Source organism: Hypanus sabinus, unplaced genomic scaffold (genome assembly GCF_030144855.1).
Source record: "Hypanus sabinus isolate sHypSab1 unplaced genomic scaffold, sHypSab1.hap1 scaffold_597, whole genome shotgun sequence".
Lineage (NCBI taxonomy): Eukaryota > Metazoa > Chordata > Chondrichthyes > Myliobatiformes > Dasyatidae > Hypanus > Hypanus sabinus.
Window position 1 is genome coordinate 57,698 of NW_026781453.1, and position 12,113 is coordinate 69,810.

Consider the following 12,113-nt stretch of genomic DNA (forward strand, 5'->3'; position numbering starts at 1 on the left):
CCTGCCCCAGAAGAGGTGGCGACCTCATTCTGATTCAAGTGTAACCCGTCACTTTTGTACAGAACCCCCTACCCCAGAAGAGGTGGCGACCTCATTTTGATTCAAGTGTAACCCGTCACTTTTGTACAGAACGCCCTGCCCCAGAAGAGGTGGCGACCCCATTCTGATTCAAGTGTAACCCGTCACTTTTGTACAGAACCCCCTGCCCCAGAAGAGATTCAATTGTAACCCGTCACTTTTGTACAGAACCCCCTGCCCCAGAAGAGGTGGCGACCTCATTTTGATTCAAGTGTAACCCGTCACTTTTGTACAGAACCCCCTGCCCCAGAAGAGGTGGCGACCTCATTCAGGTGTAACCCGTCACTTTTGTACAGAAACCCCTGCCCCAGAAGAGGTGGCGACCTCATTCTGATTCAAGTGTAACCCGTCACTTTTGTACAGAACCCCCTGCCCCAGAAGAGGTGGCGACCTCATTCTGATTCAAGTGTAACCCGTCACTTTTGTACAGAACCCCCTGCCCCAGAAGAGGTGGCGACCTCATTCTGATTCAAGTGTAACCCGTCACTTTTGTACAGAACCCCCTGCCCCAGAAGAGGTGGCGACCTCATTCTGATTCAAGTGTAACCCGTCACTTTTGTACAGAACCCCCTGCCCCAGAAGAGGAGGCGACCTCATTCTGATTCAAGTGTAACCCGTCACTTTTGTACAGAACCCCCTGCCCCAGAAGAGGTGGCGACCTCATTTTGATTCAAGTGTAACCCGTATCTTTTGTATAGAACCCCCTGCCCCAGAAGAGGTGGCGACCTCATTCAAGTGTAACCCGTCACTTTTGTACTGAAACCCCTGCCCCAGAAGAGGTGGCGACCTCATTCTGATTCAAGTGTAACCCGTCACTTTTGTACAGAACCCCCTGCCCCAGAAGAGGTGGCGACCTCATTCTGATTCAAGTGTAACCCGTCACTTTTGTACAGAACCCCCTACCCCAGAAGAGGTGGCGACCTCATTTTGATTCAAGTGTAACCCGTCACTTTTGTACAGAACGCCCTGCCCCAGAAGAGGTGGCGACCCCATTCTGATTCAAGTGTAACCCGTCACTTTTGTACAGAACCCCCTGCCCCAGAAGAGATTCAATTGTAACCCGTCACTTTTGTACAGAACCCCCTGCCCCAGAAGAGGTGGCGACCTCATTTTGATTCAAGTGTAACCCGTCACTTTTGTACAGAACCCCCTGCCCCAGAAGAGGTGGCGACCTCATTCAGGTGTAACCCGTCACTTTTGTACAGAAACCCCTGCCCCAGAAGAGGTGGCGACCTCATTCTGATTCAAGTGTAACCCGTCACTTTTGTACAGAACCCCCTGCCCCAGAAGAGGTGGCGACCTCATTCTGATTCAAGTGTAACCCGTCACTTTTGTACAGAACCCCCTACCCCAGAAGAGGTGGCGACCTCATTTTGATTCAAGTATAACCCGTCACTTTTGTACAGAACGCCCTGCCCCAGAAGAGGTGGCGACCCCATTCTGATTCAAGTGTAACCCGTCACTTTTGTACAGAACCCCCTGCCCCAGAAGAGATTCAAGTGTAACCTGTCAATTTTGTACAGAACCCCGTGCCCCAGAAGAGGTGGCGACCTCATTCAAGTGTAACCCGTCACTTTTGTACAGAACCCCCTGCCCCAGAAGAGGTGGCGACCTCATTTTGATTCAAATGTAACCCGTCACTTTTGCACAGAACCCCCTGCCCCAGAAGAGGTGGCGACCTCATTCTGATTCAAGCGTAACCCGTCACTTTTGTACAGAACCCCCTGCCCCAGAAGAGGTGGCGACCTCATTCTGATTCAAGTGTAACCCGTCACTTTTGTACAGAACCCCCTGCCCCAGAAGAGGAGGCGACCTCATTCTGATTCAAGTGTAACCCGTCACTTTTGTACAGAATCCCCTGCCCCAGAAGAGGTAGCGACCTCATTCTGATTCAAGTGTAACCCGTCACTTTTGTACAGAACCCCCTGCCCCAGAAGAGGTGGCGACCTCATTCTGATTCAAGTGTAACCCGTCACTTTTGTACAGAACCCCCTGCCCCAGAAGAGGTGGCGACCTCATTCTGATTCAAGTGTAACCCGTCACTTTTGTACAGAACCCCCTGCCCCAGAAGAGGTGGCGACCTCATTTTGATTCAAATGTAACCCGTCACTTTTGCACAGAACCCCCTGCCCCAGAAGAGGTGGCGACCTCATTCTGATTCAAGTGTAACCCGTCACTTTTGAACAGAACCCCCTGCCCCAGAAGAGGTGGCGACCTCATTTTGATTCAAGTGTAACCCGTCACTTTTGTACAGAACCCCCTGCCCCAGAAGAGGTGGCGACCTCATTCAAGTGTAACCCGTCACTTTTGTACAGAAACCCCTGCCCCAGAAGAGGTGGCGACCTCATTCTGATTCAAGTGTAACCCGTCACTTTTGTACAGAACCCCCTGCCCCAGAAGAGGTGGCGACCTCATTCTGATTCAAGTGTAACCCGTCACTTTTGTACAGAACCCCCTGCCCCAGAAGTGGTGGCGACCTCATTCTGATTCAAGTGTAACCCGTCACTTTTGTACAGAACCCCCTACCCCTGAAGAGGTGGCGACCTCATTTTGATTCAAGTGTAACCCGTCACTTTTGTACAGAACGCCCTGCCCCAGAAGAGGTGGCGACCCCATTCTGATTCAAGTGTAACCCGTCACTTTTGTACAGAACCCCCTGCCCCAGAAGAGATTCAAGTGTAACCTGTCACTTTTGTACAGAACCCCGTGCCCCAGAAGAGGTGGCGACCTCATTCAAGTGTAACCTGTCACTTTTGTACAGAACGCCCTGCCCCAGAAGAGGTGGCGACCCCATTCTGATTCAAGTGTAACCCGTCACTTTTGTACAGAACCCCCTGCCCCAGAAGAGATTCAAGTGTAACCTGTCACTTTTGTACAGAACCCCGTGCCCCAGAAGAGGTGGCGACCTCATTCAAGTGTAACCCGTCACTTTTGTACAGAAACCCCTGCCCCAGAAGAGGTGGCGACCTCATTCTGATTCAAGTGTAACCCGTCACTTTTGTACAGAACCCCCTGCCCCAGAAGAGGTGGCGACCTCATTCTGATTCAAGTGTAACCCGTCACTTTTGTACAGAACCCCCTGCCCCAGAAGAGGTGGCGACCTCATTCTGATTCAAGTGTAACCCGTCACTTTTGTACAGAACCCCCTGCCCCAGAAGAGGAGGCGACCTCATTCTGATTCAAGTGTAACCCGTCACTTTTGTACAGAACCCCCTGCCCCAGAAGAGGTGGCGACCTCATTTTGATTCAAGTGTAACCCGTATCTTTTGTATAGAACCCCCTGCCCCAGAAGAGGTGGCGACCTCATTCAAGTGTAACCCGTCACTTTTGTACTGAAACCCCTGCCCCAGAAGAGGTGGCGACCTCATTCTGATTCAAGTGTAACCCGTCACTTTTGTACAGAACCCCCTGCCCCAGAAGAGGTGGCGACCTCATTCTGATTCAAGTGTAACCCGTCACTTTTGTACAGAACCCCCTACCCCAGAAGAGGTGGCGACCTCATTTTGATTCAAGTGTAACCCGTCACTTTTGTACAGAACGCCCTGCCCCAGAAGAGGTGGCGACCCCATTCTGATTCAAGTGTAACCCGTCACTTTTGTACAGAACCCCCTGCCCCAGAAGAGATTCAATTGTAACCCGTCACTTTTGTACAGAACCCCCTGCCCCAGAAGAGGTGGCGACCTCATTTTGATTCAAGTGTAACCCGTCACTTTTGTACAGAACCCCCTGCCCCAGAAGAGGTGGCGACCTCATTCAGGTGTAACCCGTCACTTTTGTACAGAAACCCCTGCCCCAGAAGAGGTGGCGACCTCATTCTGATTCAAGTGTAACCCGTCACTTTTGTACAGAACCCCCTGCCCCAGAAGAGGTGGCGACCTCATTCTGATTCAAGTGTAACCCGTCACTTTTGTACAGAACCCCCTACCCCAGAAGAGGTGGCGACCTCATTTTGATTCAAGTATAACCCGTCACTTTTGTACAGAACGCCCTGCCCCAGAAGAGGTGGCGACCCCATTCTGATTCAAGTGTAACCCGTCACTTTTGTACAGAACCCCCTGCCCCAGAAGAGATTCAAGTGTAACCTGTCACTTTTGTACAGAACCCCGTGCCCCAGAAGAGGTGGCGACCTCATTCAAGTGTAACCCGTCACTTTTGTACAGAAACCCCTGCCCCAGAAGAGGTGGCGACCTCATTCTGATTCAAGTGTAACCCGTCACTTTTGTACAGAACCCCCTGCCCCAGAAGAGGTGGCGACCTCATTCTGATTCAAGCGTAACCCGTCACTTTTGTACAGAACCCCCTGCCCCAGAAGAGGTGGCGACCTCATTCTGATTCAAGTGTAACCCGTCACTTTTGTACAGAACCCCCTGCCCCAGAAGAGGAGGCGACCTCATTCTGATTCAAGTGTAACCCGTCACTTTTTTACTGAATCCCCTGCCCCAGAAGAGGTAGCGACCTCATTCTGATTCAAGTGTAACCCGTCACTTTTGTACAGAACCCCCTGCCCCAGGAGAGGTGGCGACCTCATTCTGATTCAAGTGTAACCCGTCACTTTTGTACAGAACCCCCTGCCCCAGAAGAGGTGGCGACCTCATTCTGATTCAAGTGTAACCCGTCACTTTTGTACAGAACCCCCTGCCCCAGAAGAGGTGGCGACCTCATTCTGATTCAAGTGTAACCCGTCACTTTTGTACAGAACCCCCTGCCCCAGAAGAGGAGGCGACCTCATTCTGATTCAAGTGTAACCCGTCACTTTTGTACAGAATCCCCTGCCCCAGAAGAGGTAGCGACCTCATTCTGATTCAAGTGTAACCCGTCACTTTTGTACAGAACCCCCTGCCCCAGAAAAGGTGGCGACCTCATTCTGATTCAAGTGTAACCCGTCACTTTTGTACAGAACCCCCTGCCCCAGAAGAGGTGGCGACCTCATTTTGATTCAAGTGTAACCCGTCACTTTTGTACAGAACCCCCTGCCCCAGAAGAGGTGGCGACCTCATTCAGGTGTAACCCGTCACTTTTGTACAGAAACCCCTGCCCCAGAAGAGGTGGCGACCTCATTCTGATTCAAGTGTAACCCGTCACTTTTGTACAGAACCCCCTGCCCCAGAAGAGGTGGCGACCTCATTCTGATTCAAGTGTAACCCGTCACTTTTGTACAGAACCCCCTACCCCAGAAGAGGTGGCGACCTCATTTTGATTCAAGTGTAACCCGTCACTTTTGTACAGAACGCCCTGCCCCAGAAGAGGTGGCGACCCCATTCTGATTCAAGTGTAACCCGTCACTTTTGTACAGAACCCCCTGCCCCAGAAGAGATTCAAGTGTAACCTGTCACTTTTGTACAGAACCCCGTGCCCCAGAAGAGGTGGCGACCTCATTCAAGTGTAACCCGTCACTTTTGTACAGAAACCCCTGCCCCAGAAGAGGTGGCGACCTCATTCTGATTCAAGCGTAACCCGTCACTTTTGTACAGAACCCCCTGCCCCAGAAGAGGTGGCGACCTCATTCTGATTCAAGTGTAACCCGTCACTTTTGTACAGAACCCCCTGCCCCAGAAGAGGAGGCGACCTCATTCTGATTCAAGTGTAACCCGTCACTTTTGTACAGAATCCCCTGCCCCAGAAGAGGTAGCGACCTCATTCTGATTCAAGTGTAACCCGTCACTTTTGTACAGAACCCCCTGCCCCAGAAGAGGTGGCGACCTCATTCTGATTCAAGTGTAACCCGTCACTTTTGTACAGAACCCCCTGCCCCAGAAGAGGTGGCGACCTCATTCTGATTCAAGTGTAACCCGTCACTTTTGTACAGAACCCCCTGCCCCAGAAGAGGTGGCGACCTCATTCTGATTCAAGTGTAACCCGTCACTTTTGTACAGAACCCCCTGCCCCAGAAGAGGAGGCGACCTCATTCTGATTCAAGTGTAACCCGTCACTTTTGTACAGAATCCCCTGCCCCAGAAGTGGTAGCGACCTCATTCTGATTCAAGTGTAACCCGTCACTTTTGTACAGAACCCCCTGCCCCAGAAGAGGTGGCGACCTCATTCTGATTCAAGTGTAACCCGTCACTTTTGTACAGACCCCCCTGCCCCAGAAGAGGTGGCGACCTCATTTTGATTCAAGTGTAACCCGTCACTTTTGCACAGAACCCCCTGCCCCAGAAGAGGTGGCGACCTCATTCTGATTCAAGTGTAACCCGTCACTTTTGTACAGAACCCCCTGCCCCAGAAGAGGTGGCGACCTCATTTTGATTCAAGTGTAACCCGTCACTTTTGTACAGAACCCCCTGCCCCAGAAGAGGTGGCGACCTCATTCAGGTGTAACCCGTCACTTTTGTACAGAACCCCCTGCCCCAGAAGAGGTGGCGACCTCATTCTGATTCAAGTGTAACCCGTCACTTTTGTACAGAACCCCCTGCCCCAGAAGAGGTGGCGACCCCATTATGTTCCTATGCTCACTGCCGCGTGCATAGGCAGCAATCCCGAGGTTACTACCCTTGAGGTCCTACTCTGCTCCTCCCTCTTCCCAGCCCCTGGTATATCAGTCTAATCTATTCCCAGCAGCTCTATCAAACCTGCCCTGAAGGATATTGGTCCCCTCTTGTAGTGCGACCCGTCCGGTTTGTATTGGTGTCCCCTGCCCTCACCGCCGCATGGGCCCGGCAGCAGTCCGGAGGTGTGTCCTGTACACAAAGACAGGGTTTCACTCGAATCCCCGGGGGACCAATATCCCGGCGGGGAGATTTGCTCAGGCTACTGTGGAGACTTTAAACTGGAATGCTTGGGGGTGGGAATCAAATTGAAGAGAGTAGAAGAGAGCTGGTTGGTTCACAAATAGAAAAAGCTAGTAGAGAGTGTGTGAGGGAGGATCGGCAGGTGACAGAGTAGTGGAGCACTCGGACCGAAGATGTAGGGGAGAAGGCTGAAAAAGATAATAAATTTGTTTGCACCGTTAGGGATAAGCAGAGAGTAAGAGGTGGAGAATGACTTAAATGCATCTATTTTAATGCTGGGAGCATTGTAAGAAATGTGGGTGAGCGTAGAACATGGATTGATACCTGGAAATATGACGTTGTAGCTGCTATTGAAACATGTTTGCTGGAAGGGTGTGATTTGCTGTGATCTGTCTGAGGGTATTTGGTGGGGACGTTCAGTCCAACCGACTGCCGGTACTGGATCTTGCAGTTGAGAATTGTTTTGTGTGATTGTGTTTGTATTATCGATAGGGTTAAAGTGTCAGTACGTGAGCAGCGGCGGAATTATCCGTTTGGTCTTTGTCGACCTGTTCAGTGGAAATTCAGCGCCATCGCACCATTCCACCAGTGGAAAGCGGCCAGTGCGTGAGTGGGCCAGTGAAGGAGTGGAGATCTGAGGCTTTGACTCGAGAGGCTTCGGCAAGCAGAGGCTGAGGACGAGCTTCACTGCAAATGAGGTAAGGCCGGGTAAGTTCCTTTCAAAGGGGAAAGATTCAAAAGTTGCGGCAAGTATTGGGTAGGTCATGGCAGCTGAGATCGGCCCCGTGGTTTGTTCCTCCTGCAGCATGTGGGAAATCAGGGATACTTCCAGTGTGCCTGACGACTATGTGTGCAGGAAGTGTGTCCGACTGCAGCTTCTGGCAGACCGCATTGAGCGTCTGGAGCTGCGATTGGATTCATACTGGAGCATCCGCGATGCTGAGAAAGTCGTGAATAGCACGTTCAGTGAGTTGGCCACACCGCAGGTAAAGGCTACATAGGCAGAAAGGGAAGGGGTGGCCACGAGACAGCGTAGCAGGAGACAGGTAGTGAAGGAGTCCCCTGAGGTCATCTCCCTCCTAAACAGATATACTGTTTTGGATACTGTTGGGGGAGATGTCTCATCAGGGGAAGGCAGCAGCAGCCGAGTTCATTGCACCATGGGTGGCTCTCCGGCACAGGAGGGAAGGAAGAGGAGTGAGAGAGCTATAGTGAAAGGGGATTCGTCCGTAAAGGGAATAGATAGGCTTTTCTGCAGCCGCAAACGAGACTCCAGGATGGTATGTTGCCTCCCTGGTGCAAGGATCAAGGATGTCTCTGAGCGGCTGTAGGACATTCTGGAATGGGAGGTTGAACCGCCAGTGGTCGTGCTGCACATAGGGACCAACGATATAAGTACAAAACGGGATGAGGTCCTACAAGGTGAATTTAGGGAGTTAGGAGATAAACTAAAAAGTAGGACCACAAAGGTAATAATATCTGGATTACTACCAGTGCCATGTGCTAGAAATAGCAGGATATTTCAGATGAATACGTGGCTTGAAAATGGTGCAAGGGGGAGGGATTCAAATTTCTGGGGCATTGGAACCAGTTCTGGGAGAGGTGGGACCAGTATAAACGGGATAGTCTGCACCTGGGCTGGACTGGAACCAGTGTCCTAGGGGGAGCGTTTGCTACTGCTGTTCAGGAGGATGTTCAAGGGCTAAGAGTGTTGTAAGAACAAGCCTAAAAGCTTTGTGTGTCAATGCGAGGAGTATTCGTAACAAAGTGGATGAATTGAATGTGCAGATAGTTATTAATGAATATGATATAGTTGGGATCACAGAGACATGACTCCAGGGTGAACAAGGTTGGAAGCTCAACATCCATGGATATTCAATATTCAGGAGGCATAGACAGGAAAGAAAAGGAGTTGGGGTAGAATTTCTGGTTAGAGAGGAGATTAACTCAATAGAAAGGAAGGACATTAGCCTGGAGTTTGTGGAATCGATATGGGTAGAGCTGCATAACACTAAGGGGCAGAAAACGCTGGTGGGAGTTGTGTACAGTCCACCTAACAGTAGTAGTGAGGTTGGGGATGGCATTCAACAGGAAATTAGAAATGCGTGCAATAAAAGAAACGTTAGTTATAATGGGTGACTTCAATCTACATATAGATTGGGTGAACCAAATTGGTAAGAGTGCTGAGGAAGAGGATTTCTTGCAATGTAGGCGGAATGACTTTCTGAACCAACATGTCAAGGAACCAATTAGAGAGCAGGCCATTCTAGATTGGGTATTGAGCAATGAGGAAGGGTTAGTTAGCAATCTTGTCGTGCGAGGCCCCTTGGGTAAGAGTGACCATAATATGGTGGGATTCTTCATTCAGATGGAGAGTGACATAGTTACTTCAGATACAAAGGTTCTGAACTTAAAGAAGGGTAACTTTGAAGGTATGAGACGTGAATAAGCTAAGACAGACTAGCAAATGATACTTAAAAGGTTGACGGTGGATATGTAATGGCAAGCATTTAAAGATCGCATGGATGAACTACAACAATTGTTCATCCCAGTTTGGCAAAAGAATAAACCAGGGAAAGTAGTGCCTCCGTGGCTGACAAGGGAAATTAGGGATAGTATCAAGTCCAAAGAAGAAACATATAAAGTAGCAAAAAAAAGCGGCACACTTGAGGACTGGGCGAAATTCAGAGACCAGCAGAGGAGGACAAAGGGCTTAATTAGGAAATGGAAAAAAGATTCTGACAGAAAGCTGGCAGGGAACAAACGGACTGTAAAGACTTTTATAGATATGTGAAAAGAAAAAGATTGGTCAAGACAAATGCAGGTCGCTTACAGTCAGAAACAGGTGAATTGATCATAGGGAAATAAGACATGGCAGACCAATTGAATAACTACTTTGGTTCTGTCTTCACTAAGGAGGACATAAATAATCTTCCGGAAATCGTAAGGGACCGAGGATCTAGAGAGATGGAGGAACTGAGGGAAATGCATGTTAGTAGGGAAGTGGTGTTAAGTAAATTGAAGGGATTAAAGGCAGATAAATCCCTAGGGCCAGATGGTCTGCACCCCAGCGTGCTTAAGGAAGTAGCCCGAGAAATAGTGGATGCATTAGTGATAATTTTTCAAAACTCCTTAGATTCTGGATTAGCTCTTGAGGATTGGAGGGTGGCTAATGTAACCCAACTTTTTAAAAAAGGAGGGAGAGAGAATCCGGGGAATTATAGACCGGTTAGTCTGATATCGGTGGTGGGGAAAATGCTAGAGTCGGTTATCAAAGATGTGATAACAACACATTTGGAAAGAGGTGAAATCATCCGACAAGGTCAGCATGGATTTGTGAAAGGAAAATCATGTCTGACGAATCTTATAGAATTTTTTGAAGATGTAACTAGTAGAGTGGATAGGGGAGAGCCAGTGGATGTGGTATATTTAGATTTTCAAAAGGCTTTTGACAAGGTCCCACACAGGAGATTAGTGTGTAAACTTAAAGCACACGGTATTGGGGGTATGGTATTGATGTGGATAGAGAATTGGTTGGCAGACAGGAAGCAAAGAGTGGGAGTAAACGGGACCTTTTCAGAATGGCAGGCAGTAACTAGTGGGGTACCGCAAGATTCAGTGCTGGGACCCCAGTTGTTTACAATATATATTAATGATTTAGACGAGGGAATTAAATGCAGCATCTCCAAGTTTGCGGATGACACGAAGCTGGGCGGCGGTGTTAGCTGTGAGGAGGATGCTAAGAGGATGCAGGGTGACTAGGATAGGTTAGGTGAATGGGCGAATTCATGGCAGATGCAATTTAATGTGGATAAATGTGAGAAGTCCAGAACGAGGGGTCACTGTTTAAGGATAAAGGGAAACCTTTTAGGACCGAGATGAGGAGAAACCTCTTCACACAGAGAGTGGTGAATCTGTGGAATTCTCTGCCACAGGAAACAGTTGAGGCCTGTTCATTGGCTATGTTTAAGAGGAAGTTAGATATGGTCCTTGTGGCTGAAGGGATCACGGCAATGGTACCGGAGCACTGGAGTGAGGTGAATGTTGTCCCCTTGTTCAAAAAAGGTAATGGCTTATTCAGAAAGTCAAACGGGATGGGATCCAGGGAAGTTTGTCCAGGTGGATTCAGAATTGACTTACCTGCAGAAGGCAGAGGTTCGTGTGGAGGGAGTACATTCGGATTGGAGGGTTGTGACTAGTGGTGTCCCACAAGGAACTGTTCTGGTACCTCTACTTTTTGTGATTTTTATTAACGATCTGAATGTGGGGGTAGAAGGGTGGTTTGGCATGTTTGCAGATGACGCAAAGGTTGGTGTTGTTGTAGATAGTGTAGAGGATTGTCGAAGATTCCAGAGAGACATTGATAGGATGCAGAAGTGGGTTGAGAAGTGGCAGATTGAGTTCAACCCTGAGAAGGGTGAGGTGGTACACTTCCGAAGGACAAACTCCAAAGCAGAGTACAAAGTAAATGGCAGGATACTTGGTAGTGTGGAGGATCAGAGGGATCTGGTGGTACATGTCCACAGATCCCTGAAAGTTGCCTCACAGGTAGATAGGGTAGTTAAGAAAGCTTATGGGGTGTCAGCTTTCATAAGTCGAGGGATAGAGTTTAAGAGTCGCGATGTAACGATGCAGCTCTATAAAACTCCAGTTAGGCCACACTTGGAGTACTGTGTCCAGTTCTGGTCGCCTCACTATAGGAAGGATGTGGAAGCATTGGAAAGGATACAGAGGAGATTTACCAGGATGCTTCCTGGTTCAGAGAGTACGGATTATGATCAGAGATTAAGGGAGCTAGGGCTTTACTCTTTGGAGAGAAGAAGGATGAAAGTAGAGATGATAGAGATGTACACGGTATTAAGAGGAATAGACAGAGTGGACATCCATCGCCTCTTCCCCACGGCACCACTGCTCAGAACAAGAGAACATGGATTTAAGGTAAGAGGAGGGAAGTTCAAAGAGGATATTAGAAGAAGATGTTTCACTCAGAGAGTGGTTGGTGCGTGGAATGCACTGCCTGGGTCAGTGGTGGAGGCAGATACACTGGTGAAGTTTAAGAGACCACTGGACAGGTATATGGAGGAATATTAGTTGGGGGGTTATATAGGAGGCAGGGTCTGGTGGTCGGCACAACATTCTGGGCCGGAGGGCCTGTAATTTGCTGCATTGTCCTATGTTCCATGTTCTATGTCTGATAGATCTCCACCCCGCTGTTTATCAAGCATCTTCAATATAATCAAAAAAATCTTTACTTCCACCGGCCACCGAGAAGGGCTCCAAACAATTACAATCTACCTGGACAGAATA